The following is a 15,623-nucleotide window of genomic DNA, read 5'->3' as shown; positions in this document are numbered from 1 at the left end:
TTATCTTTTAGTCTTTAAGAAAGCCTTTTAACTTGAGTTTATTTTGTTTAATATAACTACGTATATCTTTTTTTAAAGGAAGATAGCATTTGACTTGAATTTCCAACAGTTCTGTGATTATGTATCATGTCCTAATGTTTTATTGGTTTATCAGTTCCTTGTAAACCATATTGAGATGCAATTCTTTTAAATCTAGACTGTTTTGTTCTACAGTTATTATGGCTACTTACATATCTAGACTTACTTTGGCCATATACTTTAGTCTTCTTTTCATCTTTTTGGTTTATTTTTGTCCTTCCTTCCTGCCTGCCTGCCTTCCTGCCTTCCTGCCTTCCTGCTTTCTTGCCTGCTTTCCTGCCTTCCTCTCTTTTTCCCTTCCCTTCTCTTCTCTTCCCTTACATTCCTTTTTTCTTCTTTTCATTCCCATTTCATTTCTTTTTGTACTAGGTTAGAGAAAACATTTTTGTCTCTTTGTTATTTGAGAGATTTCACTATGTTTTCCAGCCTGGCCTTAGACTCACAGTCACCCTGCCTCAGCCTCCTGAGACTGCAGGTGTGCCCCACTGTACCTGACCAGTTAGAAAACACAACTTTTGAAGATTTAAAGTAGTCACTTCCACTAAATATAGTACAACGAGTAATTGACAATGAATAAACCGAGCACAGTAAGTAAACAGATTATTACAGTCCTTCACAGCATCGGTGTATACCCACCTCAGTCCTGCTTCCATTGTAAGCTGTTGGCTCTCAGCGGTGCGGCCCTGTCCTATGCACTGAGAAATTTCTCACTGTGCGTGGCCTTCATTCACCGTGTGCCAGTGGCACCAGCCTCTCCCACTGCTCAGGAGCAGAGCTGTCTCTTCAGGAGAACAGGCACTCCATTGCAAGTGATGTTGGGAGCTACCCACTACATTAACAATCCATTTCTTCACCCCTTGCCTGCCTTACATTCCCCCCATTTTCCTGTTGCCTAAAATAAATAGCCACGGTTTTAGAAATATCTTGGTAAAATACTTGTTTTCCTTTTGTCATGTTTTCAGTAAATGGGGAAAAGAGGTTTCCTTTGTTCTAAAAGAATGATGCTTTGGGTATAGAACTCTACCAGAGAGTTGTTTCAACACACTGGAGAAACTTCCCCGGCGTTCAGTGGAAAGAAAAAGATATCATCTCTAATGGTTACTGATTTTACATGGTGTGTCCTGTCCTCTCTCTGGCACATTTGTAGAAAACATTGTGTGTTTTATATTCTTTCTTTTCCTTTTTTTGGGGTATTGGAGTTTAAACTCAGGTTCTTGCACTTGCTAGACAGGTGATCTACCATGTAATTCATGATTCCAGACTTTTCCCAACTCTTCCTTTTTTAACTCTGGTTATTTTCCAGAAAAAATCTCTCTCTCCTCTCTTTTTCTTTCTGTCTCTCTGCCTCTCAGTCTTCTTCCTTCACATCTTTCTTTTGCCCATGTGCCTACCGGCACTACAATCTTCCTACTTACATCTCCCACCTTCACTGGGATGACATGTACATACTACTGCGCCCAGCTCTTTCTGTTGAGATGGAGTCTCATGGACTGTTGGCCCAGGCTGGCTTGGAACTGCTATTCTCCTGACTTCCTGTGCTCTCTTATAGCCAGGATGACAGGTATGGACCACTGTGAACAGCTATTGGATGAGATGAGACCTTGAGAACTTTTGCCTGATCCAATTTTGAATCTCCCAAGCAATGTCACCTGATTAACTGGGGTTATGACTGTGAGCCACTGCTGCCTGACTTGTGTTTTGTATTCTCAAGTATCACGATTGCATGTCTTATAATCGATCGAATATTTTTTCTCCCCTTTACAGCCTGGAAATTGGTATCTTGTAATTCTGGAAAATTCTCACCTATTATCTCTTTGTTCCTTCTCCATTTATTATTTTTCTAAGAAAAAATGATTACAGGGAGAATAGCCTTATTTTATTAAAGAAATTTTACTTATTTCTGTCATCTTCTAATTTGGTATTTTCTTAGATTTATTTTTCATTTTTGTTATTATGTTTGTATGGATAATTCTGTTATTTCACCTTGAATTGAATTTTTTACTTCTTGGGGTAAACCAATTCTGTTCTTTATTGTTTGAGATAGTTTGATTTAAACTTGCCCTTTTTTTTTTTGGCAATTTAATACATTCCAAAGTTGTATACCTCATATAATGATGATCAAAATCAAGTTAATTATAATGATACTTCAGTCTCTCTACATCCATTGCTACTCAGGCCATATTTAGAACTTTAGTGATCATTGAACCCTTGGAGTTTTTGCTTTTTTTTTCCATTTTGATTTGTTCCATTTATTTCTTTTTATATGTGATTGAAGTTATGAATTATTTCTTCATTCTTTTTTCTCATTGTGACCTTTTTCATTTTGAACTGTTTTAAATTTTATCTTTAGGTAGTTGTACAAAGGTGACCATTCACAAATCAGTTTATGAATACAATGCCTGTTGATTGACATCACTTGCTTCATCATTCTTCTTTATCCCTTCATAACCCTACTTCTCCTCACAGTTTTCTTCAATTTATAAGATATGCATTGAAATGACTTCTTCTTCAGCTTGAACACTGGCCCTGAGTTCCTTTTGCTCAAGGGTGGTGTGCTACCATTTTGAGCCACAACACTACACCTGGATTTCTGGTCATTAATTGGTGTCTCACAGACTTCTTGCCCAGGCTGGCTTTGAATGGTGAGTCTCAGATCTCAGGTTCCTAAGTAGCTAGGATTACAGAGGTGAGCCACCTGTGCCCAGCTTGAAAATTCTTATTCACAATTTTTAACCTTTCTTGATATGTCTCCGTGTGTATATATGCATATATATACATATATAGTTTATTTTTATTGTAAAAGTGTAAGTTGGGTAATGAGTACATTTCTTTTTGAATAGTGTCACTGCTTCCCTTGTTTCTCCCAGTTTTTTCCCTTCTGATCTCTACCCCTACACATTTATAGTTCATTTTCCACATAGTGTTTAGTGAATATCACTGCTGAATTATTAAACATATGTCTCAAGGGTTTTGTGATGCTTACTAGGTCTGAAATCTGGATGAGTTTGGTTTGGTGCCAATTGTATTTGTAATATTTCTTCTTTAACTTTACACATTCTTATCTTAAAACTTTTCTGATTTTTCAAATAATAAAAATAGTTCTCTTAGTATTTAATTTGCTAATAAGCCATATCTTCATCCAAAAATGGAGCAGCCTATGAGTGCTCCCCAAATTTAATTGACCATCATTCTTTTCCCCTAAAGGAACACCTATTGGTATCTTGGGAATTAGTTGTATTTTATGGATCCCAGATTCAGAGCAAGTACATTATGGCATACTACTTCTAAAGATGAGGCAAACCCAAAGTCCACGCTTTCTGTAGTGGGTCATCAAGTTACAAAGTGCTTTGAACTCAGCAAGATTAAAAAGGGAGGTGTTGTTCATGTGATTTATACTTTAACATTTCTTTTCATGTTCCTGGATATTTCCATGGCCTTCATTTATTGGGCACATGTCTCTTTTGCCCCATTCTGGGACTGAGAGAGGGTTAGAGTATTTGAAAATAGAGAAATCAATAAAATATCAATTCTTCATGTTGAAAACATAGCTTTAACATGACCCCGCTCCTGTTTCCAAAGTATATTGCAAGTAGCATGTAGAGAGTATGATAGGAACAGGGCCATAGAAGGCATTCATTGGTCACTAGTTGAAATGCCATGGGTAATTTCTACTTGCCTATTGGTAGAATATTTTTATTTTTTTCTCACTTTTATTTATTATTTATTTTATATATATATGTTATTATCAAACTGAATTACAGAGAGGTTACAGTTTCATACGTTAGGCATTGGATACATTTCTTGTACTGTTTGTTACCTCCTCCCTCATTCTGGTAGAACATTTTTATAGTGGAGAATCTGCATAGTTTTATAATGGGAGTTGTTGTAAGAAGGCTATGTTTTGACTAGTTTTTCTCTTTTCAAAACAATTATCTTTAAGTAGTGGTAAAAGGAGTTTCAACAAAGCATCTCAGTTTATGAACCCAATGCAACTTGATCAATGTCACCCCTTCCATCATTGTCCGATGTATCTCAACCCCACCCATCCCCAAGTTTAATTCATTTTTCGTAATGTATAAAAATGAAGCATATTCCCATTCTTTTTTTTTTGCAACAAGAATGCTTTATTTGGCAGCCTTTGTACATATAAAAAAAGAATGTATAAATAAAGCAGTTGATTTGACCTGGGAAGCTTCTATTCCAACTCAGCGTACTTTCTCTATTTATAAAAAGCAGTAAAAAATGTTGGACTTTAGAAACTGATATTCCCTGGGTGTGCAAGTGTGCTAACATTTTTTTCTTTTGTTATTATTACTCTTAAAAAAAAACTGTAGCAAACGCTAATAGTAAACCTCCAAAATAAGAGCTGGTGTAATGTCTGTTCCCATTTTTTTTTTAATAAAAGGAACAAATTATTTTAAGATGGCTTTTAAAAGATTGTGGCCTTCAAATGGTGACTGGTGGAGACGAGTTGATGTGCAGCTACAGCCCTGCTTGAGGCTCATAAATCTAGTATGCTTGGGAATAAGTGTAGACACTCCGAAATGAATTTAGAAGTGAATGTGACTGTGTTTCTGGGCACAGGCTGGGTGGGGGGAATGCTGTGATCATGTGTCAAAAAAAATTCTAATCATCTGTTCTTATAATGAATGGGTTAGTTCCTCCTTTCTGCCAATTGAACATGAGTGTATGAAAACTTTGAAGTATGGGAGGCAACAGCAAAGCAAACAATAAACTGTGCATGTGAGACCAGCCCGGTGCTCGTGATTAAGAGACGAGGGCCCGTGGGTCAGCTCCCCTTAGGTACGAACAGATGTTTGTACTGTTTCACAGCTGCTAAGTATGATATAAATCCAAAGAATTTTTCTTGTTTTTATAAAGGGGAAAAAATACCCAGACAGCAAATTTTTGGTCATTCAGATACTCTTACCAAATGACATCTGGTTTCTGTACTGCTTATTTAAGCAATCCTTAAAAAAAAAAATGTTTGCCAAAGGGAGTAACTCTAAACTTTCAGTCCTTCACCATACAGAACAGTACAGTTTAAATTACAGGGTAGCATGCAGAGCTTATTATAAGCAATGGCATTCTTTATTTCTTAACTAGCAAATTTTACTTTTTAAGAAAATGGGTTAGATATTCTCTAATTGGTTAAAGGGAAATCTGTGATGAAGTTCCATGTACGATATTCCAGGGTTCCTATCCCCAAGATGGCAGGGAAAATGAATTAATTGCCTCCACATGTGAGGAGTGGTAGTGGGCAAAACCGAATGGTTACAGTTCCCTCAAATAAAATGGTCTGGCAAGAGAAGATTTTGAGTTACATCAGAGTGAGAGAGCATACAAGGCAGAAAGGAAGGCCATGGCAGGTTGGAGAACAAGACAGAAATGAATACTAAGGATAGAGCTCCTTACATCTTTTGAGAAGAACCAGGGGTTTGTTCTTTCTACGCCATTATGGCTTTAAGTTTAAACACAACAGTTCATATGTATTCAGCAGCAGACAGGTTTCTATTGATTATCCCTGACCCCAGAGGTATCTGCTTTGCATGCACTAGCTGTGCCTTCTGCATGCTTCTGCCTCAGCCTTCATGGCCAACACTGACTTCCCTGGCTTTAGCCTTTTAGTCAGTGTGTCTTGCAGAGCATAGCACTGAAACAGGAAATGTGAGAGTTCCGTGAACAAATCTGGTAATTAGCAGTTTTTTGTCTTTGGAGCTTCTCGCATTTATTTGGCTTGATACTACAATTCCAGCTTGATCGTAATAAAGAGGAATAAGCAGTCTGACAAGTCCAGCATTCTTAGAGATTCCTAACCTGAGGAATGCTTTGCTCAGGCTGTATAGTATTCACAAGCCTGTACAAAGAGAGGCCCTGATAGGAAAAAAAAAACAACAAAAAACACGTGGATCTTGCTTTGGTTTATTTTAAAAGCACTTTGTTCATTTGTGGAGGACTCTGTGAGGCCTTTGACATATGATAAAGGATCTATTGGAGCTAAGTGTATAATGGGATAGTGATTGTTTTTTCCCGCGGTTTCATTTTGCCACAGGTGGATATGAGTGTAGTCCTGGTGTATGTAGCAATCTTCCGTCTCTACATGGAATCTAATTCTCTAGTTCATTTGCTGTTTCTTTTTAAGAAACTTCGTCCCAACACCTACCCCTAGCATCTGGTACTCCTGTATGTGCAGACTTAAGAGAAACTTCATGTGGAAACTCTCCTCATACATACACACCATCTGCCGATGGAGGCCGGAGGTAGAGGCTCATCCAGGGGCTTCAGGAAATCTGGGCTATCCATTCGCTTCTTCAATCCGCACTCAGTTATACACAGCTAGATCTCCCCAGAGCCCCAATACCAAGTTCACCTTATCACCAAGTTTCCTATTGATGTTAGGAAACTGAAATATCTGAAAGAAATATGAAGCTCCTCATTCCCTGAGAACCAGGATATTTAGATTGTGCAAAGCTGTGAACCCTAAAATGGATTTAATCAGCCCAGTTCACATCACAAATATCACATTGCAAGGACACACATAGGCTGGAGCAGATAGGGAGATTGCATTTTACCCTTTCAGTTTGTAACATGATGCCTTGTGGGCCATAGATGTTTTTGTCTTGTTTGTTTCTGGTCACCCCAGGGATTTCATACAAAGAAGTTCACAGGAACAAAGTTCATGTTCAAGGAAAAGCTTCTTCTCTTTTATCATACCATATCTCACCTCTAGACTTTCACTAGCTACTCTTCTCTTTCCATTCTCCAGGTCTATTTTTTTCCTTTCTCTCTTTTCCTTCCTTCCTTCCTTCCTTCCTTCCTTCCTTCCTTCCTTCCTTCCTTCCTTCCTTCCTTCCTTCCTTCCTTCCTTCCTTCCTTCCTTTCTCCTTTCCTATCTCTCTCTCTGTCTCTCTTCTGCTCATCAATCCTAATCTTTCTGACATCTCTCTGTCTCCTGTCTTTCTCTCCTTCCTTCCCTCCCTCCTTCCCTTCATTCCTTTCTCTACTCTCCTTCCTTCCTTCCTTCCTTCCCTCCTTTCCCTTCCTTTTTTCTTTTCTTCTCCCCTCCCTCTTAACTTATTTATTTTTACTTCATAGTCTCTCCTTCCTCTGCTTGCTCCTTCCCCCTTCCTTCTTTCCTTACCTCCTCCCTCCTTCCCCTTCTCTCCTTCCTTTCCTCCCTCCATTTCACCCTTCCTTTTTTCTCCTCCCTCTTCTTTTCCAAACGGGCTATTGTCATGCAGTGATTCCTAACTGAAACTCATCTGAATACAAGAGGTTAACTGAGGTTAGAAGTTCTTAGAAATTAGCACTTTTTATTTTGAAGTAATTAGAGATTCATACACAGTTGTAAGAAGTGACAGAGATTTCAAGTACACTTCACCTAGTTTCTCCACTGGAAGCATCCTGCTTAACTTTCATGTATGACCACTCAGACCTTGACATCAATACAGACAAGAAGTAGAACATTTCCACCAACCCCCACACCCTCACTTTGCCCTTTTACAAACTATAATCACAACCTTTCCAACCCAACTCCCACTTTAGTGGCTAGAAACTACTTATACTTTCTCTAATTTTGTTCTTTCAAGAATATTGTATGAATGGAATCCTGTGGTATGTAACTCTTGGGGATTGGCTCAGTCTTCACTAATGATAATTCTCTGAATATTTGTCCAAGTTGTTTGATGGACTATTGCAGAGTATAGTGTACCTGTTGAGAAACATTAGTGTTTGGCTATCATGAAGAGTGTAAAATGATTTTTGTATATGTAAATGGTTATTTCTCTAAGAAAAATGCTCAGGAACACAATTGCTAGATTATATGGTAGTTGCATACTTAGTTTTTAAGAAACTTCTAGCTATTTCCTAGAGTGGTTGAACCTTTGTCCATGCTCAAAATAGATATGTCAGTCATGTAGTAAATTTTGATATTGTGATTTCTTATGTCCTTTATTCTGATAGTTGTGTAATAATATCTCATTGTGATTTTAATTTACTTTTCCAGTCACATGCTTATTGGTCCTCTTTGACGAAATGTCTTGTAATATCTTTTATCAGTTTTTGATACTTATTTTACTAATGCTTTTTATAAGTATTCGATTTAATTGTCAAAAAAGAATTTGGGGTCCATGCCTATAATCCTAGCTACTCAGTTGTCTGAGAATCCAGGTTTGGAGTCAGCCCCAGCAGACAAATCCAGGAGACTCTTATCACCAACTAGCAAGAAAGAGGAAGTGACCAGCACTGGTGGCTCATGCCTGTAATCCTAGCTACACTTACAATGCTGAGATCAAAGGATTGTCATTCAAAGCCAGCCTGCTCAAGAAAATCATCAAAGCCAGCCTGCTCAAGAAAGTCCATGAGTGTCTTATTTCCTATTAATTACCAAAACAAAACAAAACTGGAAGTGGAGCTGGCATTATAGTGGTAGAGTGCTAGCCTTGAACAAAAAAAAAAGCTCATGGACAGAGTATAGGCCCTGAGTTCAAGCCTCAAGACTGGCACAATAAAGGAGAAGAAGGAGGAGGAGGAGGAGGAGAAGGAGGAGGAGGGGGGAGGAGGAAGGGAGGGGAGGGTAGGAGGGGGAGGGGGGGTAAGTGGAGGTTTGGCTCAAGTGGTAGAGCCCTAGCCAAGAATAAAGAAAGCTGAGCAAGAATACAAGGCCCAGAGTTCAACCCAAGTATGTACACACACACACACACACACACACACACACACACACACACACACACACACACACACTCCTGAGGGTCACACAGCTCTTAAGACATAAAGTCTGAATGTGAATTCAGATCTTCACGACTTTATGTGTGTTTTTCCTCTATTCTTTATCGACCGTCCTTCATATTTTATCACCTGATCTGCACAAATGAACTCTCTTGCATTAGTTCCTGGTGACCAATGAGCTCTTGTAACTTCTATTGCTACTGTCCAAGTAGGGGATTCCACGTGTACAACCCTAGGATTGACTTCTAGATCCATTTAAAATGCTTGTACATGCACATGTGGCACCTAAGCTCATTGTGTCTAATTCAGATGCTGTGGTTTCCATCTCAGGAAAAAAACCTCTTTTTGTTCCTGACCTTTTCATTTGTGATGACAGAACTACCATTCTGTCTGTCATGAATCAAAAATACTTTTTCCTTTCCTTGATTATTAAAACAGGCCAATCATTGATACACAAAGCTCATTATGCCTTTCAGGCTTATCATAAAATTATGTTAATTTGTTTTTTAGTCCCACATGTATATAAAATATCAATAATATTCATGTACATAATAGACATGGTACATTTCCACTATAGTCTTTGGTTTCTTTTTGACTTCTCAAACTTTTCGTGTGTGTGTGTGTATGTGTGTGTGTGTGTGTGTGTGTGTGTCTGTGTGTGTGTTGGTACTAGGACTTGAACTCAGGGCCTCATGTTTTACTTGGCTTTTTTGCTCAAGGCTGGTGCTGTACCACTTGAATCATATCTCCAGTTTCTGCTTTTTTTTCTGGTCAGTTGGATATAAGAGTCTCTCAAATTTGTCTGCATAGGCTGCCTTGATCCTCAGTTCTCAGCCTCCTGAGTAGCTAGGATTATAGGTGCAAGCCACCAGGGCTCAGCTATTTATGTTCTTCTTGACACAATTACATCTTTCAAGGCCCACCCTCTTCTACAAAAGCTTTCACTGATTCTTCTAGTGGAGGGCCTCTTTTATTCAACTAAGACAAACTTTGAAAGATATTCATCTTACTTTCAAACTGTATAATGATCTTGAATGAAAAATATTGTTTGTTCTTGTCTTCTTTGCAATAATGACAAAGTGTTCTTTTTCTTACAGGTTTTTATTGCTTGCAGATTTGGATTTTGTAGATGGATCTTCCAAGATCAGGACTTCTAGTAAGATTTGTTCTAAATTGTGTGGCTCTGGCTCACAAGGTATGCTATTACTGAATGTTCTTCTGTATATTGATTGATCTGGATAAAACCTATCACAATAGAAGTACAGCCACCATCCATTAAATTCTCTTCTCCTACTTGCTACTGGAGTGACAAAGGTATATAACTTAAATTTCCAAAGCTGAGTTTCTGAGTATAGGTTTGTCACAAATTAAATTCCATAAGGATGTTTCTTATGTGGGATAATGGACGAAGCGTGTTTTATGAAATGTTCTGCAGTAGGTCTATTTTGAAAATATTATGTCTTGAAAAGTACATAGTACTTTTGGAAAAATATCCCTTAAAATACTAAGTGTTCTGGTACTTTATAAATTATAAAATTGATCAAAATTCATTGAGTAATACTTTTATTAATTGTTAGCAGTATTTCTTTAGACTGTAAAATTTCAGTCATAAATAATGAGTGTTAGATTAGGTCTCTGTGGGATCTGAAGAGCAGATCTCAGCTATGGAAGCATCTCAGGACCAGAGGACTCGGGGTGCTAGTGTTCTGTAATTTTCTATTCACAGGATGATTTTTCTTGGAGAGCACAAGAATGTGGATTTATAGCCTGTATAATTTAGCAATTATATCCAATAAATGAAAATGACATCATGTCACTTGGACTTGGCAGTCTGACACTGCAGAAAGATGCCAGAGGAGAATGCTCATGGTGAAAATGAGGGTCACTAGTCATTCATTGTTGCGCCTGGGGACGAGATGACAGTGTCACGAGTGTAACTAATCCCTAGCCATGGAAACAAGCAATACCTTTCTGTGCCCAGCCGATATTAAACACCAACACCCCTGCTATAAATTCTATAGTGCAGAGCTAGCTTTTGCTCATTTTCTTTCACTCTCCATTCTCTTCACTTCCAAATACACCCTCGTTCTCCTTCTCCTATGATTTACTACTACTAATTCCATCTGAGAAGAGGGGGTGGTAAAACATTTAGTGAGTACAGGCTTAGAGTCAGGCAGATCACTCTATGCCTGGCCCTACAGATTTCTAGCTATATCCTCTTGAGCAAATCACAGGGCTTCATCCCGCCTTTCTCAAATGTAACATGGGGATATGGTTACATCTATTTTACAGAGTTGTTGTGGGATTCTATGAAATGATACAGTACCCAATAAGCCCCAGCTGCTGTTATTATGATGATGGTTAATTTTTCACATTTATAACTATGTGTCGTTTGGAGTTAGAAGTCATTGGTTTTGTTGGACATGAGTGACTCTTGGTTGTAATTGTAGCTACTTTGGAGACTGAGATCTGAAGTTCAAGGATCTTGGTTTGAAACCAGCCTAAGTAGACTCTTACTTCCAATCCACCACCAGAAAGCCAGGAATGAAGCTGTGGCTCAAGTGGCCAAGTGTCAGCTTTGAGCAAAAAATACTAATGGACAGTGTCAAGCCCTGATGTTTAAGACCCAGAACAGGTGCACACACGCACACACACACACACACACACACACACACACACACACACACACACACACCAGAGAGAGAGAGAGAAAGAGAGAGAGAGAGAGAGGAAAAGAAAGTCACTGGTTTGATCTTTAAATCAACCAGATGTAATAGAATGTTCCTGAAACCAGAAAGAACGAACACCTACCAGAATGTATTCAAACTTAGCACACGTGGTGAGGAGGTGGTAGAGATCATGTGTAAGTCCCAGGTGCCCATGACTCATGCCTGTTATCCTTGCAGGAGACTGAGACCTTGGGGGATTAGGGTTCAAAGCTAGTCTCCAGGCAGCAAAGTTCAGAAGAATCCATCTCCAAACTAACCAGCAAATAGCTGGGCTGGAAGTGTGGCTCATGTGGTAGAGCACCAGCTGAGCAAGAAAGTCAAGCATGACTGAGGGCTTGGATCTAAACCCTCAGTGCTGTCAAAACAAAGACCCTCAAAGAACAACATCGATTTTCTATGTTAGGAGCTTTCTTACTCCATTGCCTGAAGCCACATATGTGCTGGTACTGTGACCCATTGCCTAGTGTTATTCACAGTGTATCTTGAAGGAGAAATTGATCCATTTCATGCTTCCCTACATTTTTCTCTAGAAACTTGGAGGAGTTGTGTGGTGTTGCATATATTTAGAGATCAAAGTTAGGAAGTTAGGGTTCCCCACTGGGCTTGTATCTTTGCAAAGAGGCAGGGGGGAGCCCCGGTCATTAAAAACTGAAGCCAGTGAGGAACAGGTCTGGATCTTCTTCAGGAATACACCTGGGAGTGTCTGCTGCTGACCTTTACAGCAATGTATGGCCTCTCACCAGACTTCTGGTCCACTGGGGCCAGAGCATCATGGGAAGGATGTTCTCTCTACCTGCTGCCTGTCTCATAGTGTAGAGATGAAGGAGCTAGTGCAGCAATCATTAGCCTGTTGGCAGATGTGCACCTGGCTGGAGCATTAGTGTAATGAAGTATTAGAATGGATCTCTTTCATCTGTTTGTACTTTGCTAATCCCCTACACCAGGCACCACAAAATAAATATATTAGTTCCATGTCCCTCTCTCTAGCTCTAAAGAGAAGCACTTGGAAAAAAAAATGGGGGAAAATGTGCCTTTGCAGTGGGGTGGGGTGGAGGAGGTAAAGCAAACCAGGGAACAATTATAATCTTGAAACTTGTGCAGTTGGACTAACAATAAAAAGAGAACAGAGATGACCATAAAATAGTCTGTTCTTGGCATTGCTTAATTGGCTTATTTGTTTTGCTGTCTCTGAATCTGTCTTTAGTGACACCTACTGATAAGAGCCAATCGGAACCGTGGCTGAATTCCTTCAGGCTGGACCTGCCAACAAACTGTTCAGCCCTCCAGATGTTGCTGCTTTGTGAGAAATGAGGACTCAATAAACCAGGCTCACCCTTCCTCCTGGGGTGAGTACAAAGACAGTCCAATATGGAAAATCACTGCTCAGCACCGTGAACAATGCAATCAAACAAGGGGTTGGGCTCCATCGTATTTGTCTTGGTGGACCAGACAGCCATGGAACCTAATGCAAGAAGTTTAGCTGGCAGTGGTTCAAGATATGACTATACATTACAATTGCTCCACAAAAGGAGGCCCTTTTTAGCTGGGCAAAAAGCCCAAAAGTGGGTTTAAACAACTAACAACAGAAACTTGTAAAGGAGGTTAAAGATGCATCACACATGATTTCATTATGTTGAGCGTTTTCGCCACCTTTTGTGTTTTTCAGAGTCCATTCTTTTCTGTTACGTAACTGATCAGAAGGATGCTGCTGTGAACGGGCCTCTAGCACATCCAAGCCCCAGTGAATAATATCCACCGAGCACTCGCCGTTCTGGGAAGAAAACAAAATGAGCTAAAGTGAATCAGTTCTTGTCCTCTGGACCACAGTGTCCCAATCTTTCTTAGTACAGGACACACTTATGGCCGTGTGTTGAAAAAAAGAAAAGAGACTGTATCACTGTTCTGTTCTCCTGAACTAGTCTGTCATGGAGATGTTTGTCTGTCCAAACCTTGTTCTCTGTTCCCATTTTATGTACTCAAACTTGCCACAAGTACCTGAGTATAACTCAGTCAACTCAGTACATCATAAGAGGCTGTTTCTGTCATGATATAGTGCCAAAGTAAGTGCTTTGGCTAGCTTATATATGGTACGTACTGGACACTAATGCATCACATGCTTATGGTATTAATTCATTAGCCTAATCTCATATACATGATTAAGAATCTCATCTATATGTAATGTTATATTATTTTGGAGCCACTGTTTTTTGAGACAGAGTCTCACTTTGTAACTCAGGCTGACTTTGAATTTATGGTACTTCTGCTTTAACCTCTGACAAGGTCATTTTGATTCATTCTTACATCTTGGGGACAGCCAAGAAGAAACAGAACATTTGTCATCATGATTTCTGTTTTCTGAATTGCCTAATATATTTTTCTAGAGACAGTTGTCTTTACTTCTATTTTTTTTTTCTGAATCTGCATGCGTTATTGTTACTGGAAATTTTATCCCAGCCTCACCTACTCATTTGCATATCATTGAGATTATAATTTTTCTTAAAAATAAAATCACATGATGTGTTCCGTATAATGTAAACACATAAGTAAATTTAGAAAGTTCGACTAATATGACATGTGTGACACAGGGGTGTCAAAGGTCCCCAATAATGACTGAATCTGTGATAATGTCAGAAAAAAAAGTTACTAGCAAAGGATGGCTAATGGGAAAAGGGGCTTAGGGGCTCAAGGAAGAGGAGGAATAGCTTTTAGTGTGCAATAGCACAGTAGGATTCCTGTGGTTGGCAACAATTAATTGAATGTGTATAGAAATAATATACAATAAATTATACAATTATATAATACATTTGTGTATTTCCCTGATTTATCATTTTTATGTTGTATACACGTGCCCCATAAATATGTACAATTGTTATGCTAACTAAAATATTTTTTCAACAGCTCTCACACCCATTGATTTCAAAGCTAGCATTTATTGACTGTTTTGACTCAATGAGGCATCATCCAATGGCATTTGTTTATCGGGATAAAGGAATTGAGAAAACATCTCCATGATATGAAATGCTTGGCAAAGCCTCCAGGATGAAGAGACCATGTTTACACAGATGATGGTTTAGACACTTGGTCCACTACCTGGGCACAGGATGAAAAATGTGGCATCTTTTCTTCCTGCCTTGCCTACACTCCCTCTCTACACCCCACTTTCCCAGTCAGCAGTTGGCAGGAGGGAACAGTTCTCTCTGAGGATGACTTCACACTGTACTAGTTAAGAAACAATGCTTTAAATGGTCACTGCCTAAGACAGTTTGCATTCTCTCAAGATAATTTCATAACAGGACAGTTGAGAAGTGTCACAAGCAAATGGTAACATGACAGTCAAGTGGTAAGTTTACTGATTAAAAAGATCAATGTTCAGATGTATATTTATTTTTAAATTAATTAATTTAATTATTTCTTTTAAGTAGTTGTTCACAGGGGTTACTATTTCAACAAATCAGTTTATAAGTACAGTATATCTTAAAATATTGCTGTTATAAAGGTGATGTACAGATGAGTTTCAGTACATAGGGCAGGTAAGGAGAACATTTCTTTTGGACACTGTCACTCCTCCACTCATACTCTCTCTGTTTTTCTTTCCCATCCACACCATAAAAGTTGTATAGTTCATTTTCAACATAGTGTCTAGTTTTCTGTGCCGCCTCTTACAATAAATCTTGATTGATGTCACCCCTTTTATCTTTGCCCTTCATTGCTCCCAACCCAATCTCTCCCCTTGGTTTTCCTAGTTTTTCAGATGAATAGCTGAATGAAATATTTCTAGTTGCAGATGGATGATTACATACATAGGTTATTAGGGTACAGAAAAAATATTATCTCTTTATTTAACCATGCAGGTTATTGTAGAGGGGGACTTGTTAGGTCTGTGGTGGAGAGACAGAAGGTTGAGTGGTATTGCAGAGTAGAATACCCATAAGACATACTTCATAAATGAATATTGAATAGCGCAGAGGACTGATAAGGAGGTTGGATACAATGAGCAGAGGCTGTAGAGAGAGGATAAACTGGAGTTGTTATTTGTTAAAGCATTTGGAGAGGAAAATGGCAAAATTCCTTGGATCCAAAAAAGATGAG

The sequence above is a fragment of the Perognathus longimembris genome, chromosome 14 (assembly GCF_023159225.1).
Source record: "Perognathus longimembris pacificus isolate PPM17 chromosome 14, ASM2315922v1, whole genome shotgun sequence".
Lineage (NCBI taxonomy): Eukaryota > Metazoa > Chordata > Mammalia > Rodentia > Heteromyidae > Perognathus > Perognathus longimembris.
Note: the sequence above shows the minus strand (reverse complement) of the source record.